The 23,929-nt window shown below is 36.5% G+C and overlaps 1 pseudogene; it reads left to right on the forward strand.

The window, feature by feature from the left end:
- LOC121425335 overlaps positions 1-5,133 on the forward strand; it is a 5,857-nt pseudogene extending 724 nt beyond the window's left edge.
- The last annotated feature ends 18,796 nt before the right edge of the window (positions 5,134-23,929 follow it).

Here is a 23,929-nt window from a genome sequence, read left to right on the forward strand (position 1 = left end):
CTTTTGCGTTCTGAAAGGAAACCAAAACCCAAGAAGTAAAGTAATCTTATTGGAAAGAGTAAAATGATAGGAACAATTTTTAAAAAAAGTTTCATCAAAATCGGTTATGAAATAAGCAAGTGTGAGAGTTTGAAAACTCTTGTTGTACTTTCTATGGGCATCCTCAAATTGGCATACGTGCTTCAAAATGGCTGATTTTGGTACAACTCTCCATTTGTTTTGTACACAAATTTTCAGATTTTCAAATTGGATCTTGCCTCCCTCTGAGCACAACATATGTCATGGAAAATACAATCCACATCATATATGTCAAGGTCAGGAGGAGATAATGTGAAATATGTAAAATAAAGGGGAAATCGTAGGGTTTACCCAAGCCGTAGTAGTGCATGTTTTTTTTTAACCCAAGTTGAAAAACGACGCACTACTTACCAACTGTTTACAAATTATTAAACGAAATAAGTACGTAAGTATTATTTTAATGAAAAATAACAATGGTCGTGCTGATGACTAGGATAAGGCCTTTATCAAATAAATTTCAAGCTTTTAGTGTTAAAATTCTTTCTTTTTTTAAACAGGAAAGGAATAGATTAGAAGGGGACGTATCAGGAGGAGAACGCTGCCAAGATCCCACTACTTCAGTGACGCCACTCTCGCCATTGACACTGCTTTTTATGTCGGTAAGTATTAAGCATCGTTTGTGACACAGGTAAAACAAAATGTTGCAATAAGAAGTCATGGTACTATTTTCCTCTACTTGGAAATTAAAGGGGCCCGCCACATGTGTAGTCACCCAAGATCGCATGGTGATATCAGTGAACGACATGTTTCTGATCAGGCATTCTAAGTCCATGGTTATGGTGGTGAATTCTGAAAGTGCCCATTTTGCGCTTTGAAAAAAAATCGCCATTGGACGAGCTAGCGTTCTTTCAAAGCAAAGAAAATGTCATGGCTCTTGGTCTGAAGGACTGCTTTTATGACTTTTTTCACTTAATGTCAAAAAGAAAAATAGGTCTAGTCTCGTCATTGACTGTACTGTTTAGCGGGTCACCAGGAATTGTCTGTAAGAGGCCCAAACGACAGTATTCTCATCTCTTTGTGTGGATATTAAGAGGATTTCAACAGAATTGCTTCGCATTTGATTGGAAGCTTTGAGGTAGATTAGCCATGGTTTGGGGTGACTGGATGGCGTCGGATCCATTCATGATGCATTTTGTCATTATGATCGAAGTAGGTATTAGCAAGGAGCTTCTGGCGCTTTGTAGGTGAAAGGTCCACTCCATTAATATCATGTGTGTAGAAAGTGGACCAGCCCGGTGTTACGTGAAAGCTGTCAGCAGTAACTTAAAGGTCAAGTCCACCTCAGAAAAATGTTGATTTGAATCGATAGAGAAAATTCAGACAAGCACAATGCTGAAAATTTCATCAAAATCGGATGTAAAATAAGAAAGTTATGACATTTCAAAGTTTCGCTTATTTTTAACAAAATAGTTATATGAACGAGCCATGTTACATCCAAATGAGAGAGTCGATGATGTCACTCACTCACACTGTTTCTTTTGTTTTTTTATTGTTTGAATTATACAATATTTCAATTTTTACGAATTTGATGATGAGGACCTCCTTGCCTGAAGCACAAGATGTTAAAATAATAGAATTCCACGTGTTCAGTGAGGAATGAAACTTCATTTTACATGACAATGACGAGTAATCAAAATATTTTATATTTCATATATAATTAAATACAAAAGAAATGGTGAGTGAGTGATGTCATCAGTTCCCTCATTTGCATAACGACCGAGATGTGCATATGACTGTTTTGTGAAATGAAGCGATACTTTAAAATGTCATAACTTCCTTATTTTACATCCGATTTTGATGAAATTTTCAGTGTTATGCTTGTTGAAATTTTCTCTTTTTATTCAAATCAAGTTTTGTTGGGTAGACTTGTCCTTTAATTGTCAGAGCTGACAAATTCAGCGAAATCCTTGGTTTTGATTGGCTGAGATTGTTGCTCTTCTGACTGTTACTATTGGCGAAAATCAAGTATTGTCAGTGCGGACAACTTCCATGAAACGGTCCCCAGATCGAGAGTTCGTTTTCGTGTGATTTAATCTGAGAGTATAACGAAACCAGGCCTGCATGTTTAGTCAACTTTATTCTATGGCATAGTTACTTTATTCAATACTTGGTCGATAAAGAAATTTCTTCCATATTGTAACCAATAAAATGTATTTTCCTTCTGTGTTACTTTCTGGAATTCAGAAAAAAGTCTCCTTATCATTAGCCCTGACATACATCACGTGCAGTAAATCATTTGGAATGCAATGAAGATGAAGGCAAGTAGCGTAATGAATGGAGGACTTTGAGTTCCGAGAGTGCTAAGCGAGCGAGCAAAAATAAAAGAAAACACAATTTTGTGCTAAAGTTTGAGATAAAATACAATAAAACATATTTTACCCTTTTCCTTTCTTTTTCTTTCATTTTTCTCTTTCCGTTTTCTTGATTGTTAAATGTTTATGCTACATGACCGCCCGCATGACCCCCCCCCCCCCCCCATCTCTACGCCAGTGGGTACCAGTGGTGACGGTGAAAGTAGCCAGCAATGTGTAGTAGAGTGTCATTTAATCAATTTCACTTTGATTTTCACCTTTGCAGAAACAATCAATTCTAGCAACGCTAAAGGTGAATTTGGAAAGTTAGTCGAACCACTGCATGACATGACAGAAAGAGAGACTCGGTGGCCAGGCCTACACAGATTTTACATGTCTTTCGACGGCCAGAAGGGATTTGAAGACCTCGAAAACGATGTCACAGTACTCTTTAACGACATAGAAGCAAGGGTAAGTTCTACACTGGGACACTAGGAACAATAGAGAAGGTTCTTTAAAGGTCAAGTCCACCTCAGAAAAATGTTGATTTGAATCAATAGAGAAAAATCAGACAAGCACAATGCTGAAAATTTCATCAAAATCGGATGTAAGATAAGAAAGTTATGACATTTCAAAATTTCTCTTATTTTGAACAAAATAGCTATATGAACGAGCCAGTTCCATCCAAATGAGAGAGTCGATGATGTCACTCACTCACTATTTCTTTTGTTTTTATTGTTTGAATTATACAATATTTCAATTTTTACGAGTTTGACGATTAGGACCTCCTTGCCTGAAGCACAAAATGTTAAAATAATGGAATTCCGCGTGTTCAGGGAAGAATGAAACTTCATTTCACATGACAATGACGAGAAAATAAAAATATTTCATATTTTCATATAATAAAATACAAAAGAAATAGTGAGTGAGTGATGTCATCAGTTCCTCATTTGCATACTGACCGAGATGTGCATATAACTGTTTTGTGAAATGAAGCAAAACTTTAAAATGCCATAACCTTCTTATTTTACATCCGATTTTGATGAAATTTTCAGTGTTATGCTTGTTGAATTTTTCTCTTTTTATTCAAATCAAGTTTTTGTTGGGGTGGACTTGTCCTTTAAAATAAGGAGGAAAGGTGATTGAAAATAAGGCCTATTATTTCTATATATTGCAGATTCCTGAAGTAGAAGGAACCCTTAACTTTGGCTAAGAGTTAGAAACCAAACATCGGACGTACAAAACGTTATCATACTTCAACACTTATTAAGAATGTTTGGTCATTTTCTAAGCGCTATTATCATCAAAACGGAGAAATAAATATAGGGCCTACATAAGGTGTTATCAATATTCAGGCAAGTAAGACCAAGTAGGGAAATGGATTAACACGTTAATGTTTGCTTCTTCTTTTTCTTTATGCAGATAAGACTGGCAGGGCCATCTACGGAGCCAGCTCTTCCACGAATTGTCCTCAGTGAGGTGGACTACAACCCCGTTAGTAGTGGTGCAGTGGATACTGACAGAGCCAATCACTTACTCTTAAGAACTCTTGTGACATTTTCGCGCCAACTACGCTTGCTGACAATGACGTACATTCGGAAAGAAATGCAAGAACCTTCGTGACACAACGGGTATTAACCATCGATATCAAAATACTGGATAGAGCTCGTTGTATGATGCCGCACACGCAGACGACCTTGAAGCTACAGGAAAAAGTACTCCATGACATCATCAACAGTGTATGGGGGCCAGATCAACCATGTCACCACGAAAGAACAAGCGTAGAGAGTGGAACTTTGTGCGCTCGACCCTTTGGGGGACATTAAAGTGTTTCCAGTGGACCCAGTTAAGAGTGTGGTATTACTCTATCCATTTTACATTATATCGATGGTATTAACGTGCAGAATCGGTTGAAAGGGATCATGGGAGCGGGGCGTGGCCATTGGACTCCTACCTATTTATTATCTCCATTCTTGATATCCCATCTGCTGCATGTGCAACAGCAATAATTCCTTATTTATTGAAAGTGTGTGAGGGTGAGTGAGTGTGCATCTGAATATAATGATGTTCGGATGGAGAAGCTGGTATTCGCATACATGAATTTGTGTTTGTATCAAATTTGATGTCTTATTTAACGACTTTCCAGAGTGCTTGTGTCATCTCAGATGTTTTATTTATGAATTTATATTGTAAACTATTACTATTGTGTGTATAGAAATCTATTCCAAAATATCATTGTATTTTTAAATGTATATTATAAATTCAGTGAGTTGTATTCAGTCCATATTTTAAATGATTGAGTTGGTAATTCAAGCCTAGCGTTCCACCTGTTATTATAGTGGAACGGAGAAAAGGAACATGAGGACTGTCATAGCTAATAATGTCAGAATAAGCCTGAGCGGATATTTGCAATACATTTCCCCTTCTAATGTAACATTGAATGTACGTGAATCATTTTCTCAGTTTGGGTATGGATAGGAACCCCCTAATATATGCATCGGAAGAAGAATGAAAACTGTTTCCGAGTTTTAAAGGGAAAGTTCACCCTAAGTATAAGTTTGTTTAAATCAAAGCGCAGAGAATAGAGAAAACAAAATGGTAAAGCTTTAATGAGAACCCGTCACGGGATAAGTGAATTATCAAAGTTCTTAGACATCACAGACGAGCAGCTCCTATTATGTTGTGTAATATAAATTCAAAAGTTTCCCCCTTTATCAAAAAAAATTGAAAGTGATTATATTTATACAGAAGATCATCAGACACATTATTAAATTTCACACCCCTTATATAAGCAAAATATTTTTATTCATCATATTTTCCTAAAATTGGGGTTTGAAGGAGTTTTGTTACAAAGTCATAATGGGAATCCGCTTTAAACTTTGAAATATATATTCTTCTTATTCTTCGATGGGTTTTCATCAAACTTTCACCAATATTTTTATCGAAATTTCATTTATCAAAGCAGGTTTGTTGAACTTTTCCTTCAATAATAACATATTTGTTTCGAAAACAAACGACAGGACTAGATGGCAAAAGTTTGAAAGAAATTGGACAAAGGATGAAAGTTATGATCTTCAAAGAATACCTCACTCTTCGCAAATCGCATATTTTGTATTTCTGTATAAGTGGACTGTTACCATGGTTACAGGGTTTATGCAGTATGTTTAAATGTTAAGTTCTGATTTTTCACGATTGAGCTAGTTTTCTGGCGGCAATAAAGTAAATCCTGTATGCTGATTGGTCTAAATAGCATCATGTGACCAAACATATTTTCACTATTTTGCGATGATGTTGAAAATGAAACGTCCACTGACAAAAATTTACTATTCTGTGACGTCAATGATGGCAGTCCAACCTCGGACAAATACTTCCCGCTATACTTACTCAAAGCCTGGTATATTTGTACAGTGTATCGGTAAACGTGCCTCGTGAAAGAAATATCCCTTTGACTTTGTCGAAACTCAACAAATTTGGGAAAAACTGTAAACTGCATATTGCAATGTGATCATTGGAACTTTTCAAATCAAAGTACCAGTGTCATTCTTAAACGCCTTAAATATTTAAATAATTCCCGCTTCTTCACCCAGAATGCAATATTTGCCATGAGCCATCGAAATTGTCAAGAATTCAACTACTCTTTTAAAACACTCAGAACTAATGATTAGTGTAAGCATGGACCTATAAGAAATGGACGATTAACGCGAGCATTCTTTTGATGCAATCATAGTCGCCGTATCCTGAAAATGTGCATAATTATAAATGAGAACACGGGTGTTTTGAGAATAGCGGCTACCGAGGCGAATCTGATCTTTACAAAGGAATCTTTTTCCTCTTCTTGGCGCTTGTTGGCTGATGTCCTGTAACGGTATTATACCTTTCAATTAAGATGGTTCGGTTTTGGAACAGCAAATTGAGAAGCAGACGATTTTTGTGATATCAAATATGTTATTATCGATTTGCACACTTCTGCACACTCATAATGACCTTACTAACAACGAGAGGGGAACGACCCCTACAAGAAACCCACCATGTTTCTCTGGAATATCATGAGGAAATCTTTAAAATATGATTATAAATTACAATCAATCAATTTAATTTCAGCCTCTATCTCGAAATATTCATACATTTTCCCAAATAAAAAACATGGAACTAAGATATTTATTTGTAAACCAGAACTGCACATCAATTTCAGAGAATTTAGGTAATTTATTACCTTCTGCGCATACAATTTGTCTAAGGTTAAATGTCTAATCACCGAAAGCTTTTGTAACTCATGGATTAATTGACGGCGACCATGATGGTATCACAGGAGACAAAATATGAAAGAATGTTATTCACATGACAATAACAGTCAGATGTTAGTGAATTCATTAACTAACCGATGAATGTCCATTTTTTATAGGTCCATGGTGTAAGGTAAGCTTCCAGCATTCCTACTTGTGTAATTCAAAGGGTCTTCGCAATTTCTCGTCAAATATCGCAACATATTTCCCTCTTTTCAATATCATCAGTAAACATGTTTGTCTATGGGAGGAGATCACAGTATGACCCCCCCCCCCCCCTTGAACATATTCACGATGTTAAACGATCATTACTTACTTTGGGGTCATCTGATCAAATGTAATTTTCACTAATCATTTCGAAACAGCTTGTTCATGGAGTTTGATTCGTTATGCCCTTTTCGAGGAATGATAGGCTGAATTTACTCAGGATAAACTCCATTGATGCCTCGATTTGGACTTGATTCATGCTCGATGAATAAATTTCGTAACTTCTATTTTCTTATTGTATTAATGGCAATCAAAGTGTGTGTATAATAAGCTAGTTCGTAGTTCCTTTCTGCGTATGATCAAAAGATTCTACGCATGATCAGAAGAAGGTCATTTGTACTAAATTGACATAGTGCTTTAAAATCTAATGAGATAAGCACCAACTTTGATGTCTTGATTATTCATATATTCTTTTGAATTGTCGTTTTCATTTACATCCACAAAAAACAACAATGCTTCCACGAACGACTGGTATTTCACAGTTTGTCAAGTACATTGTGCAACATGCTAAGATATGCATTCAAAGTAGGAATGCAACAAATACCTTCATTAAGTGTTCATTGGTGTGCTATTCTAGTCACCTGGTCTATTCAATTTCTTCATCCATATGTCTGTATGTAAGGCAAGCTTACGTAATATCTTGCTTTGAAATCTGCCTATATTGATGAAAGAAATGAAAGGTCATTTGACCAAAATTGCCCATGAATTAACTACGAACTGGTCTTTTGCAATAAAAGTGTGTGTATAATTCGAAAAGGTTATCCAGTAAGGCTCCACCACACTCACCTTGTAAGCTTTTAAGTAGCGTCGATGGATATTATTTGTATTTGCTACATGTTATCATGGTTATTGTCACAATTAAATTGATCAAGTATGCTAATAATCGTTTCGAAGTCATTTCAATAAGAGCGCTCATTAATGGAATCACTATGTTTCTATAATTATCTTTATAATCAAATAAGATATTTATCTAAGTCATTCAAAAATGTATTCACAGAGTATACTCCTGCCTTTCATGATCAATTTTGTACTACATGAATATCAATATGTTTTCGATCGGTAGTGGATGATGTACATCATTTCCGATGATATTTACAAAGTTAAATATTTTGGTACTTTTTTACTTTTTAATAAATAAATGAATATAAAGCATGTTCAGAGTTCTTCGACATAGTAATTTATCATGTTTTGTTTTGATCAAAGTATTCGTTATTGTGTCGCATTCGAAACAACTACGATAATTTAGTCAACAAACATGATAAAATGGAGATAATGGATACAATTCCGAGTCATTATCTAGGCACTGCTTAATAACAAATTGAGAAATATTTTTACATAAATGAAAACATATAACAATTGATAAAATGTTCAAAGTTAGCACAAAAGAAAAATACAGATATAAACTACAAATTGTATAATTCATTCATTGAAAACCATTGATATTGAAGTAATGAAATGAAAAGGTGCACTATAGGAGCTAGGAATTTGAGTGAAACAGTCATATTTCTAAATTTGAAATAAAATTCGATTCGCACTTCGCGCTTGTTTAGTGTGGGTTTTTTTTTCAAATAAAAAACGTGATTAACTAGTCCAGTTATCAGCTCAGATATCTTAATATTTTCACCTCTCGATTCGCGCTCGCTCTATAGTTATATTCTATTTGATTTTGATTTTATTTTATTTATCTCTGCATTCAAGATGATATATGCAACATAACATCAAGGTGATACATTTAAGTTTTACGAAGTAATAAAGCAATCATAATAAAGCAATGAACAATAAATATCAACAAGAAGCAATATTCAATCAAAAGAAAATAAATGAATGCAGGAGACCGCAATCGTGAGCGGTTAAGCTTGAAAATGATGGCGGCCTCGTAAAATGGTACATAAATTTATTTCTTCATTGATCAAAATTATTGGGTGCAATGCAGGTGCAGGTGCGGGTGCAGTAAAGGGCGGTTGAATAATTAACTTGAAGAGGAGGATACATATGATTCGATGGTTTTTCTTTTAATAGTGGCTTTAAATGAGTATATTGTTGAACATGACTTAATATTGTCTGGCAAGTTGTTCCAAATATCAGGACCATAATGTCGAAATGATTTATGAGTTATTAATAACTTAGGGTTGGTGAGATGAAGGTTTCCTGATGAGCGGGTTGGGTAGGAATCAACGGACCTGTTAATGCATATTATTAAAGGACAGAGTAAGCTCATTATTAAAGTATTTGAACATAAAGATGGCTACTTGAATCGTATTGATATCAAATATTTTTAAAGTTTTGAGTTTATTTTCGAGTCTATTCATGAGTAACTGCAAACAGTAATTTAACATGTCCTTTTTCATAAAAGTTAATATTCTTTTAGCTCGCACTCGCATGAATTGCTTAGTTATATACGCCTATTATTCCTACAAATAAAGCCATTTGGCTAGAATATCCAGTTTTATGATTGGAAATCTATTTTTTTTTTAATTATGTGTTTTATTGGTATTCAAAATCACATATAATCACAATATTTACAGGTAATTGGAAATGATTTGAAACAGTTCAAAAGCAGTAAAATCACAAAACAGAGATAAAATAAAAAAATAAATGAGAAAAAATATAAAAAAATTAAAAAGGGTGACATAAATCAAAATAAAACATTGGACGATACAGGTTACTCTATACGGAATACACATCGAGATGAATTTACATGTATAATCATTTGTAGCATATTACTCTGTGCATGCATTGTACAAGTCTCAATTTAAGATACAAAAACAAATAGAATGAAAAAGGGGGAACTACCTGTATCTAAAATAAAAATCATATATCAAATCGCCACTTCTTAAAGTGTACAGTGAGTTTTTTTTCTTTTCTTGGCTAGGTGATGCTCAATTTCCTTTTGTTTCTTCACAAAACTTTTAAATAAATCCACATTTGGTAAGGTGTTCTTGAATTTACAAATATAAATATTTAGCCAATAATAAAAGGTAACAAATCTATCCGTTGATACACCGAACAATTTTTGAAAATTAGTGAGGTTGAAATCTGAAATATGTTTTTTTATCGTAGTCAATAGAAGATTCCAAATCGGGGTAACCTTATCACAGTCACAGAACAGATGAATTATTGATTCTTAGTTCGCGCTTGAATCATTTGTTTGGTTTATACTGTATATCAATCCTCTTCATGGTTACAATTGAGTTTTCAGGTCGAAACATACAAAGTTTCAGCTCGCGTTTCGTATATACTCGCACCTCTGGATCGGTGAGATACAATATATTCATGGATCACTGTAAACAGTCGTTGCAGGCCAGTATATTGAAAATTTCAGTTAGCTCTCACATGGATCGTTTAGTTAGATACGCATCTAGCTAATAATCATAAATGCTGGTCGAAATGTTTTATTTTCAGTTCTTGATATATAAAATATATAGAAAAAAAATGAGCTCGCATTTTGCACTCTCATGGTAGGCCTGATTTATATCCAGGCCACAAGTTACTAAAATTAAGTAAGGAGTAAGGACCCCAACCCCCCAAAAAATGTATATATTATATATACATATGTATATATTATATATATATATATATGTGTGTGTGTGTGAGGGTGTGTGTGTGTGGGGGTGTATGGGTGGGTGTGTGTGTGTGTTTACGTGTGTGGGTGTGAAGTTATACATGTACAACAGCTTTGGCAATTCTTTTATTTAAATATTGTGTGAAAGAAATGGATAAAGAGAACAATGGTAGGCGTAGCTTAAATCAAGGTTCCCCAGAGCTATCTACCCTTTGGAAAAAAAATGGTGATGCCGAAAAATTATCTTTGCCAGGAATCGAACCCGGATTCGATTGACCGTCAGATAGACAGATTTTCGACACTATACCAATTATAATTTTCTTTGTCGGGTGTAGATGGGTTTTGAACAATGACTCTTTATCAATTTCTTTCACACAATATTTACATAAGAGTTGCCAAAGCTATTGTACATGTTGTACTTCACACATTTGTATACTTTCTCCCATACGTGAACTGCATCAAAGCAATAGCTTTGATCCAGCTGAGGCATGGCGGCTTGTCATTGTTATGATATGGGACATTTACCTTTAGAAATGTTAATGACAATTGGAAGAAAATAAATGATTACTTGAGTTAAAAAGAGGCATTTTAAGTTATAGTTGGAAACAGGTCTAATTCGCTCGATTTAGGCGTGCTGAATGTGACCTGACTGGTTCTAAGACCGCTTTCTCAAGTTTTTACATGGTTTGCATACCTTACAAACGTCATCACTTCCTGTAATCACAAAACGGGTGCAAAAAAAAACACGGAACTTAATTTCCGTTTATTGAATAGATCCTGGGATTTGATGCCAGCCAATAATTCAGTTGTGCCAATTTTAAGTTCTGACATCATTCTTTAAAATTATTGTTATTTTAGGTCATCATAAACCATTAAACGATGGTGTTCGAAACTTCTAGATTGTATACGAGTAAACATGGTAAATGCGGACCGAATACCGTAGGACAGACTGCGCCCAAACCGTATCAAAATGATTAATTACAATGTTCGCATAATATAGTTCATGGTAAACGCGACCAATCTCATAAGAACAGTATTGACAAACAATTTCATTCCCACTTTTCATTGAATCATATTTCTTGATTTCAAGTATAAGTTTGTTGATGACAAATAGAATTTCCTTTTCTTTTTTGGTCTTGTTTATTGATCAAATAGAATTTGCGCACGTCGGCATATATAACATTATGATTTTCATGCAGATCGAGCATACTGATCTTATGATTTTCATTAGAGATCGAGCATACTGATCTTAAACAAATAGGAGTAATGCCGAAAATTTGTTAAACAAAAGATACAATCAATTTTAAAAATTAACATTGTAAGTCTGTAGTAAATCATGTACAGAATGTTACAATTAATTGTTAACATTATAAGCTAATCTCTTAGATTACTCCACCCTAATTTCTAAATTGCTGTTCCTTTATAAATTAGAGCACCTAGTCGAAATGCTGTTTATTTGTATGGAGAAATTAAGTCCGGTCCTTAAACATGTTAAAGACCTCTCCAGAAAACCGTTACAAATTCAAAAGGCATTTTCTTTATTGGACAGAATCTTCAGGGTGTTTTTCACAAGATAATCTAACTATAAAGATATGCAACTCCAACATGTGTCAAATCATCGGTTTTTTCGAAACAAAGTACCCAGCTCGATCTTAGCCCTATTCAGATGCATCGTACATGTAGTAAAGAAAGGAAATACATTTGCATGGTGCAACAAGGGATCTAAATCTACCTATCCTGTTCACTTTCATAAATTGCAAATTTTGTACCTTGTTGATTATTTTAAGCGCTCCATAATTTCAGGACTGACTATCCTTGCTCGGTCGTTATATTCTATCGCACACAGCAAACGCCCCCCCCCCCCCCCTCTTCGCCCATATACTGGATGCAATGGGTTCAAAATGCCAAGTTTCCCTGTACACATTTTCAAGGATATTCTTATTTTTCTTCTCCTTTTTCTTCTTCTCCTTCTTCTACTTTATTTTTTTTTCTTCTTCTCCTTCTTTTGAACTTCCTTTTCTCCTTCTTCGTCTTCATCATCATCATCATCATCTTCCTCCTCCTCCTCTCCCTTCCTCTTCTCTTTCCTTATATTCTTCTTTTTCTTCTTCTTCTTCCTATTCTTCTACTTCTTCTTCTTCCTCCTCCTTCTGATCTCCTCCTCCTCTTCTCCATCATCATCTTCTTCCTCCTCCTCATTCCCTTCCTACTCTTCTTCTTCTCCTTCTTCGTCTTCCCATTCTTCTTTTTCTTCTTCCTCCTCCTGATCTCCTTTTCTTTACGTTTTCTCTGTACGCCTTCCAAAATCATGCATCAACATGAAAAAGAGCAGAATAATCCACGAGAACAAGGAATCTGGTCAAAGGCCAGCAGCCACTGTAATTTCATTCTCTATATAAATCTATGTCTGTAATTTTATTTTCGTGTATTATGATAGAATCAAGGACCTACGTGCAGGAAAACACTGTAAGCACAGGTGTCCATTGTCATGGACCAATGCCAGGCTCTGTTGCAAGCTACGTGCAGAGTCCTAAGAATTTAATTGGCAAAAAATGATATGAGAGATGCCATGAGCCTGACGGGCCGGTCATATGTTCTCTGTTGGGATTTAGCATGACCCGGGAAATATTAAAGTGAAGTCTACCCTGATATCAGTTTGTATTATCAAATAAAACAAAATCGGAAAAGATATTGATGAAGGTTTGGCGAAAATCTATCAAAGTATATCAGAGTTATACAAATTTTGCTATTTTGATGCCCCATCTAATGTAGTAACAAAGCTGTTATTTAAAGAAATACCTGTGCATTCGATGTACAATCAAATCCATTAAAAATCTTTTCACTTTTAGGCCTGGTTGGGTTGTTGAGCAGTGATGTACAAAAACTTGCGGCTAAGCAAAAAGAGGGATCATAGGCCACCATCACAGCAACGAAATTAGCAACAACAACAAAAATACAAGCAAAAGAATGAATTGAATCTAGGGGAGGTATGTGTGTTTGTGTGTGCTCGCGCACACACACCCTCACAAAAAAGTATATAAGAACAATTTGTCCCCCCCCCCCGCCGCCCTTTGAGGAGAGATTTCTGTCCGTGACTTGGTCTGTAACCAAATACCGTACGTACCCACCAAATATTTATCTCCAGGCGGATTAATTTCCTCTTTTTACTTTTTTGTTGCACTTTGTCGTATTAAAATATTGTTCATAAACGGTCCATAAATACCATAGACCAAGTGGTGTTTAGTGGGATTTCAATTGATACTGAAAATGAGACGAAATGGACTAGGGCAATGTTCCATAAAAGTTACTAGTATTATGGTAACTTTGCCATCCAATGGTATCTGGTAAAAGTGCTCATCAGCCAATCAAAATCAAGGATTCCATGACAGATACCATCGGATGGTAAAGTTACCATAATAGTAACTTTCAGGCAACGGGGCCTTGGAGACAATTAGACACTATGTCATGCAAACTCTAGCTCTTATTCTTCTTCTTCTTACCATTATTATTGTTGTTTTTGTTATTATCATTATTATTCTTATGATCATTATTATTATCATTACCATTATTAAAGATATTATTATTATAATCATTAGACCATCTAGTTAGTAGAGACTAAGTGGGTGTAGACTACACTAGCGTCTGCCCCCCCCTAACGAGTCACAACTGATGCAAGGGACATATCCCTGCCCCTCCTGACGAGAAAACAGACGTGTGCCCCTCTTTTTAATGACCTTTTTTTATTCTTTTTTTTTTTTTCTGGTACGAAATCCTTTATTTGTGGTTAAGTCCCTTTTTTTTGCTTGTCGAATTTTCGCGGACGAAATATCGTCAACCCCCCCCCCCCTCCCTTTGGAAAATCCTTGGTACACCACAGGACTGTGGAAATTTGCCTCCGAGATGACCTGTAAACTATGACTGCTTTAACTTGAGGATGTCAATAGCCAATCCTTAAATCGCCTGAAATCACAGTATATGCATGAGCAGGAAATGATAATGACACTCAGGATAATCAAGGCACAGTAATAATGGAACCAGTTGCTCCTTGATCATATTGATGAAACATTAAACTTGATTTAGTTCTTGATACTTTGGTTTTTTCCGCTTGTTCGGCCAATATCGCTTGCAAAAAAAAAGAAAACCGGAACATGACCTTCCTGTCAATCTTTTAGCGAAACGTCTTCTGGTTACATGTCAATCAATATCTTTCTCTATCGATGAAATTACAGAATGAAAATGGCCTTTTTATTCGCTGATGACATGGATGTTGACCACTTACACTGTAAAAACTGCGGTGTTAAAACTGACACCAATTGGTGTTAATAGGGGACCACACCTTGAGGTGTTAAAATTACACCCTAGAGATTAAACATAACACCAAAGAGTGTAAATGTAAAAACAAAAGGTGTTGTAATAACACCTATAGGTGTAAAACACCACCAATTTAACACCGGTGTAAAATAACTGGTGTGGTCCTGTATGTACACCGGTTAATACCACAGTTTCTACTGTGTACCTCGATCAGACATAGGGCCCTGGGGACGATTTTACGATGTATTTACTGGGCGTGCTGATGTAAATTTGGAAAAGCAAAAAATAATAATAATAATGATTATAAAATAAAAGGTTTACACTACTAGATGGAGGTCACATTCGTTCCGAGAAATTTGAAAAGAAAGAAGAAAAAATGTTTTTCAATGCAAAATTAAGGTTGTTTTCGTTATATTTTTCAATTTTTACACATCTTCCAGAATACATGGGGGTGTTGCCTATGGAAAATAATACACGCAGAACCCCAATGATATTTGATTAGACGCTGTGTTTGCAGGCGCGGTTCTAATGTTGGGCTTCTATAGGGGCTTGAGAAACTTTCGACGTCGGTTTATGCAATATAGTAGAAATGGCCTATCGTGGGCAGGGGCATGGCATAATGTGAATGTGTGAGACTATACTGATCTAACCAAGCAGCTAGTCCCCCCCCCCTGGTTCCATTTTTTTTATCATGCAAGGGAGCGTAGCGACCGATTAAAAAAACACATATTCAAATTGCTTTATAATGTTTTTCATAACCATTTCATCTATCAGGCCCTGATCGGTATTAAATATGTGGATGAGGGCAGTTTTACGATCGGTTGGGGGCAAGAATTGAGAATGGGGATTACTCTTACTCTTTCCATGTGTTCCAAACGTAAGTGAAGCAAGCGAACGAGCAAAAAATACATATATTCATGACCGATATTTTCAAATTCTAGAGACGAATGAACGTAATGTAGGTATCATACACTCTTAAAAATGTTGGGCAACACACTGTCCACACAACAATTGGTTAAAACATATATCCAAGTCTGGGTAGTTTTAAACCAATGTGTGCTTTTGGGTGAAATCTGCACAATATTGGTTGAAAAGTACCCAGACTTGGATAAACATTTTAACCAATTGTTGTGTGGACAGTATGTTGCTCAACATTTTAAGAGTGTAGAATATGACAGGAAATGGGGTTCTCACGCATATGGTACCAACCCCCTTTTAAAATGTTACGAGGGAATGTGTTGATCGGTCAGAAAATTTTCGAAGTAAAACCTCCATTAAATTCAAGTTTGGAGCATTTTGTTAGAACAAAATATATAATGTAATATGCAACATATTCAAATTCCAAAATGGGATACTCGACCCCTACTCGACATGCAGAAAGGCAACTAAAGAACATGACCTGGGAACATTACACAACTTACAACTTACACAACAAAGTATTGTAGAGATCAGAGTCAAGTCACTCTAAACATGACAAAAAGAAACTTGGATCCGGGGGAGGGGTGATTACCACCCATGAAATTATTCGTGGACAGACATATCGATTAATTTACTCCCCAAATAATTTTGACAACTTAAATTTTTTTAATTATTCAATGCAAAAATATGATTTAAAAAAATTGGAAGGCACTATAAGCCGCTCTCCTTAACGATAAAATAACACTATAAACGTGAAAATAAATTGTCAAGTTTTCGGCGTTCTTCATGTGCAAAGTTTTGTGTTAGAATTTGGCGCGCAATAAATTTCTGATATATTTTCACTTTTTGTCTTTTTGAAGCAGAGTGAGACTATAGGCGCCGCTTTTCCGACGGCGGCGGCGACGGCGGCGGCGTCAACATCAAATCTTAACCTGAGGTTAAGTTTTTGAAATGACATCATAACTTAGAAAGTATATGGACCTAGTTCATGAAACTTGGCCATAAGGTTAATCAAGTATTACTGAACATTCTATTAGAGTTTCATGTCACATGACCAAGGTCAAAGGTCATTTAGGGTCAATGAACTTAGACCATGTTGGAGGAATCAACATCGAAATCTTAACCTGAGGTTAAGTTTGTGAAATGTCATCATAACTTAGAAAATATATAGACCTAGTTCATGAAACTTGGACATAAGGTTAATCAAGTATCACTGAACATCCTGCATGAGTTTCACGTCACATGACCAAGGTCAAAGGTCATTTAGGGTCAATGAACTTTGGCCGAATTGGGGATATCTGTTGAATTCCCATCATAACTTTGAAAGTTTATGGATCTGATTCATGAAACTTGGACATAATAGTAATCAAGCATCACTGAATATTTTGTGCAAGTTTCAGGTCTCATGATTAAGGTCAAAGGTCATTTAGGGTCAATGAACTTTGGCCGAATCGGGGGTATCTGTTGAATTACCATCATAACTTTGAAAGTTTATTAGTCTAGTTCATTAAACTTGGACATATGAGTAATCAAACATCACTGAACATCCTGTGCGCGTTTCAGGTCACATGACCAAGGTCAAAGGTCAATGAACTTTGGCCGAATTGGGTGTATCTGTTGAATTACCATCATAAATTTGAAAGTTTATGGATCTGATTCATGAAACTTGTACATAAGAGTAATCAAGTATCACTTAACATCCTGTGCGAGTTTCAGGTCACATGATCAAGGTCAAAGGTCATGTAAGGTCAATGAACTTTGGCTATGTTGGGTTTTTTTGTTGAATAACCATCATATCTCTGTAAGTTTATTGGTCTCGTTCATAAAAAGTGGACATAAGAGTAACCATGTATCACTGAACATCTTGTGTGAGTTAGAGTAGTATTCAAAGTCAGCACTGCTGCTATATTGAACCGCGTGATGCAGGTGAGACGGCCAGAGGCATTCCACTTGTTTTCTATTTAAGCTCATGATGATCGTAGGATATTTACCGTTATTTTTATCATACCTTATTGATTTTCCATACCAATGTCTTGTTTAGAAAATAATGTAGGGAAATTGGCATTTTTTAACGGAAATTCATCGCTGATTTTGCCCTTTACGAAACAAAACAAAGGAAATAATCCTACAGTGAAAATGAATAGTAGATGATAAAAAATCGACATAAATTACAGTATTGTGTATTCCTAGTTTTCAAGACTGAGAGTAAGATTTATGCAATCTTTGACCAATAGCAGCGGTAACAAATGTTGAGCTTTCAAAGATGCTGTAAGTTTGTAAGAGGTTTTGAAAGGAAAAAATAATTCTTGCGAACGGACAGAGCTCTTGAGAATTATGGTATGTTAAATCCTGAGCTTCTATAACTTGTGCGCATTTTGGTGCCTTGTGCGAGACAAAGATTCCACCCCTCAAATTGCCTCCCTCAGAGCCAGGGCCTGGCTCAGAGCTTAAATTTATTTCAAATCAATGTTTAATCTTTCTAATTTAGGGGTAATCTGAAAGGAACCCATAGAGAAATATTTAACGAACATTTGCCCTTTAAAAATTCAAAAAGTTTAGTTTTGATCATTCTCTCCGAAATGGGTGGTGCAAAATTTTAAAATACAGTATTTTCTCTATTTCCTTATTTTTAGAGGACTTTTTCTCGGTGTTTGTTTGGGTTTTTTATTTTGGAACCCCCTCAACGCACCTCTCCGGGCAACCCCCTCCTTCCCCAGATACGCCATTGGTCGAATCTGCGGTTTGTGTACGATTTTTTCCTCTTTTTATTTATATTTTCATTGTCTGCTAATGTGTTCGTAAAAAAAACTCTTAAACGACAAAACGGAAATGACACAGCAGTCTGCCGCCCAACCGGGCACTCTCACAAATCCTTTTATTCATTGCACAGTATTGTTCACGGATCCAGATCGCCATGATCATGATGATGATACAACGAACGTGAAGATGGTGAATGAGAAACAAAGTTCATGTTGCTTTGCTTCAAATTTGAATATTTTTGACAGGTTTCAAAACATCACGTCAGTGGATGATGGCGTGCCAACTCAAGGAATCCAGGGGTGTGAGTACATTACAGGTTAAAAATGAGCAATGAGTAAGATCAAAGGAAATATAAATAATTTTTATGTACCTCACTTATCTTATCTTTAGTAAGGTAGTTAAATTCACATAAGAAATCAGCCGTATGGGAATTCGTTTATTGTCCTTGCAATAATGAAACCAGCATCTGCACTTCTATGAATACGGAAGCAATTTATTTCCCATTGGTAGTGTCCTAGCTGTCCCATTGGTTTAGAGTCAAGTATTTTTTTTTCTATTATTTTATGGAAGCTGAATGGGATATTATTTAATTGGAGCACGTTTCTTTACTTGAAAGGTTTAAGAAGCAAAACTATCAAAATGCCATTATGCCAAAAGGGAATACCTGTTTGAGGTGCGTATCCGAGGATTTTGCACGGGGGGGGGGCTAATTTGAGACCGCCTGTGAACATTTCGGAAAGTGGCGCCCTCCCCCGCCAGGCAAACATAGGTGTCTTAATATCCATTAATATGCTGTAATACCACTTTTTTAGAAGAATAAATAGGACTAGATGGGTGAATCATAAAGTTGTTCGTAAATTTAACAGCAACTTTAAGAATGACTGATGAACCTTTCTTACGGGCTAAGTAATCACCACTGAACATATCATTTACCATAAGAAAGAATCACCAGTCGATCTTAACTTACGAACAGCTTTATGAAACGGCCCCCAGGTGGGTGTTTCAAAAAGCTGTTCGTAAAGTTACGAACAACTTTACACACGACTGGAACATCATAACTCAATCATAGGGATGTCACATAGCACAAGGATCACCAGTCGTGCGTAAAGTCATTCGTATCATACGAACAGCTTTATGTTGTGGTTTTATGAAGCTGTTCGTAAGTTAAGAGCGACTTTAAGAACGACTGGTGAACCTTTCTTACGCTCTAAATAATTACAAATGAACATTTATTGGTCAATACCATTCACCGAAAGAAATGATCACCAGTCGTTCTTAAAGTCGCTCTTAAGTTCTTACGATTATTGTTATTTTTTTTATACTGTTCTGTTGGAAGAGAAAAAAATAAAACTGAAACATACGATCAGCTTTATGAAACGGTCCCTGAAAGCATAATGGTTCAAATTAATAGTTTAACTTCTCATAAGAGTAGGCCCAACTTAAATAGCGGGAGCTGACATTTCATTACAAGGGGCGGATCAAGCTTTCACTAGGGGGTGGAAGAATATTTTCATCTATAATTCAATGTTTCACGAATTGGATATTCTAAGCACCTTTTTTAAACCGTGAACACAATGAGGCACATAATCAGGCACAAAAAATAGTGGTTTTTCATGCAGGACAACTTATCTGATATAAAAACAGGCACCTATGAGAAGGCAAATGGACACTCGTTATCACATAAAACAGGTCCTTCTCATGTGAAAGGGGCACAGAACACGTTCGTTGGCGCACTTTTCTTAAGTAAAAGGGTACCTATAAGAAGGCAATGGGACACTTGCTTACGGCATAAAACGGATCCTTCTGCATGCAGGTGAAAGGTGCACAGGGCATGTTCGTGAGGGGCACTGTTCTTGGGGAAAAGGGGGAACTGGTTCTAGAAGAGGCAACTAGAATGCAAAGGAGCAATTGCTTAGACAGAAAACGGGCCCTTCTCATGTAAAGGGGTACAGAACACGTTTGTGAGGGGCACTTTTCTTGGATAATAAGGGGCACTGATACAAGAAAGGGCACTTGGTATCACCTACAACAGGTTCTCTCCCGATGAAAGGGGCACAGTGCACGTTCGCGAGGGTATTTTTTTTCTTTAAAAATTGGCACTGATACAAGATATGGCACTTGCTATACCATAAAACGGGTCCTTCTCAGGTGATAAGGCACATAACACGTCCGTGAGTGGGTTTTTTTTTGGGGGGGTGGCACTTATACAAGAAAGGGCACTTAGCTTGGTAACACCTAAAACGGGTCCTCTTCCGATGAAAGGTACAGTACGCATTTTTCTTGCGTAAAAAGTGCACTATGATTTATAGTGCTTCAAAAAGTGGGGGTGCACTGAGCCCCCCCCCCCGGGATCGCCGCCGCCCGTGGGAATGGTGCATGAAATGTTTATGGGATGGACACGTTTCATATCTAAACAGTGAATAACTTTGGTATACAGGGGGTTTAAGACTAAATTTGGTCTAATTTTAAAGCTTGAGGTAAGTAGTACATTTAATCCAACAGCATTCACAAATTCTTTCGATTACTTATGTAATTTACTATGATTAAGAAACCCCAAAATTCCTTACACACAATAACCAAATTTCTCGCACAAGAAAATTATGATGTAATTTTTAGGCCATTTTATAGGCCATGGAAACGGATTGTCATGAAAATGGTGTCATTTGAAACCGGAATACAAGCTGTATTGGTCCCACATTTCCTCCGGAGATATTCGCTCCACTCCAACGCGACTTGGCTGTGACTCGTTTCAAGTGTTATACCGTCACGAACGTTGGTGGCAGACTTGCATTCTTGAAGAAGACCTTCATCGAGTTGCCTTAACCTGTAACTAGGCAGTTATCGAAGTTATTGTAACAAGGGCTGTAGGAGACCCAACGTAAGTTAGTCAAAATGAGTCATGCAGCATGCGAGGCGCTTTCGTGAGACCATGCTCCCTCTGTAGTTCCCATTATAGGCTGCTGAAGAACACGCCCCTCATACCCCCCCCAGGGGCGGATCCAGGATTTTGAAATAGGGGGGCGCCAGCGGCGAGGGAGCGAAGCGACCGAGCGGGGGGAGGGTGTGGGAGGGGGGATACCCCCCTCCCACGGCAAGGACTTTTTCAAAAAATCATGTCCAAAAGTCGTATTTTGAGAGCACCTTTAGAAGAAAAATGCACATTTAAATCACTGTAACTTCATGAATAAAAGACACATACTGACTCATTTAGGAGCTGGTTTCCAGTCACAAACCGTATAAGTGGTCATTCAAAATATACATTTGGCAAAGGCTTTTCACTTGCTTGCATCGTGTGATTGAAACGTCAAATTTAAATGATACGAAACTGAGACTTGTAATCGATAAGTTCCGAATAATCCATTCTGTTTATTGTCATTTGTGTATTTACATTGTGTGTTTCAAACGAGAATTGTTTAGTCGTATGGCAACATGCATAAAATTTGGTTCTTTTTCCCCAAAATGCACAGTAAATTGTTACAAACTACAGAAAAAAACGACATCATCTTCTGGTAATCAACCTTTTCCCTCGTATTATTTTCAAATCATCTTCAATAATCCAGTCATTCTGCACAACCTCAAAGTAATATAATGCTTCTTAAGGGGATTCTCATCATTTTTATTGTTTACGTTCAAAGTCTCTCATCGCGTTGCCATCTTAACTTATGACCAGCCAGGATGAAATTGTATTTATATTTATTTTAACATAAGATAATCAATTTTTACGAAGCACTTGTTAAAACTATACCACAAATAATTAAATAAGGTCAATGATAAAATGCTAGAAAATACATGTAAGGAGCTTTGATATCCAGTCCATAATTGTATAAGTTATAACTATCAGTGGCAGAAAATGTAAAATAAACCGAGGCTCGTCTTCGGTATACAGAGTTCAGAAGGCATTTTGTAAGCTTTTCATTTATGAAATTACAACTTGTTTAGACCATGAATTCATATAGGCTTCCAATTTGATGTTTTTTCTACATGTTGAATCAATGTATACTAGCTTTCCAACCAACAAAGTAAATGTTGTAAACTGTATTGATTGCCTTCTGTTGGGCAAAGCTATTCCTGCCAAGTTTGAGCTCAATCATGACTTTTATTTTTTAAGATGAAAATATGGAAAGTTTATTTATGCAAGACAAACGAAGAACAGACGAAATAGTGGAATTTAATTACTCACACTATAATATATAAGGGATATACTTTTAAAGCTCTGCACTATATCCGTTTGCTGCCTGTGCAAGTCTCGAGGTTCTGTGGGCATAGCCACAAAATATTATATACGTTTTTCGTAAGTGAAATACTTCAGTAAATAATTTGATAACGAATATCACACCCAAATGTATTTCTATGACATGCATGATTAATTCAAGGAAGTTTTGCCGTACAATGCATTATCACCTAAGCGCGATTGGAGGAATGTTATGAGAATGTCCCGCTTTAGATTTAATACCTATAGATTATCAAACATTAAAAATGGGGTAGGGGGGGGGTTAATGTCACAATTTCTACTTTTTAACAATACACAATGTGTCCTCGGGACGTTTTTCCCCAGCACGAAAGTATTTTTATTCTACCCCCAACCCCCACACCCCCCCCCCCCCCGTCACATAAAATCTGCGCTCCTAATTACGCTGACATAATAGCTGCCTATACACAGCAAACGCGGAGTGGGGTCGACTGGTGATTGAGAATATACAATTTTGCTCCTTGATAATTCGTTGGAATGATTGCTTCGGCGAAACTTAGTTGGGGCGCCCTGGATAATATGCCTCTGAATCTACCAGAAAGTGTAAAAGTTAGTTTACATTAAATACAAATATGTCTGACCTATACATTTCAGTGAAAACGTACATGACCAAGGCAGAATGATAATACTGCGCACGTGGCGCCCGATATAAGGCTTCATCTTTGAGTGAAGAATAATCTCGGGGATAGACATTATCATTCGCATCGTTGACACTTTCTCTCGCGATCTGTTACTTACAATTTACATGTATTTGTCATAAAGACGGACAAACGCATGTTACAAAAAACACAAAATTTCGGGAAAAAATGATATCCAATCCAACATCTTCACACTGGTCACTGCACTGCAACTCCCGATTACAAGTGGTGCAACTTTCCAACCAATCGACTTGCGCGCCCTGGAATTCCGGAATTTACATATTGCAATACAGTATGACAGAGGTGCATTTGTGCGAACACAAAGGCCATGAGCGTAAGTTAAAATATAGTTTTGACTAGATCTAGCCCTTGAAATTGACTACATTGTACCAATCCAGTAAATATAACCATCAAAAAAAAAAAAAAAAAAAAAATCCGTCGAAAATAGGGGGGGCGCGCGCCCGGGGCGCCCCCCTCTGGATCCGCCACTGCCCCCCCCCCCTCCTCGATTCACCATCCACGTCTGTACGTATATGTGAGAATAAATGAAACACACAAAATAATCATTTTAA

The sequence above is a fragment of the Lytechinus variegatus genome, chromosome 12 (genome assembly GCF_018143015.1).
Source record: "Lytechinus variegatus isolate NC3 chromosome 12, Lvar_3.0, whole genome shotgun sequence".
In the NCBI taxonomy this organism is placed as follows: Eukaryota; Metazoa; Echinodermata; class Echinoidea; order Temnopleuroida; family Toxopneustidae; genus Lytechinus; species Lytechinus variegatus.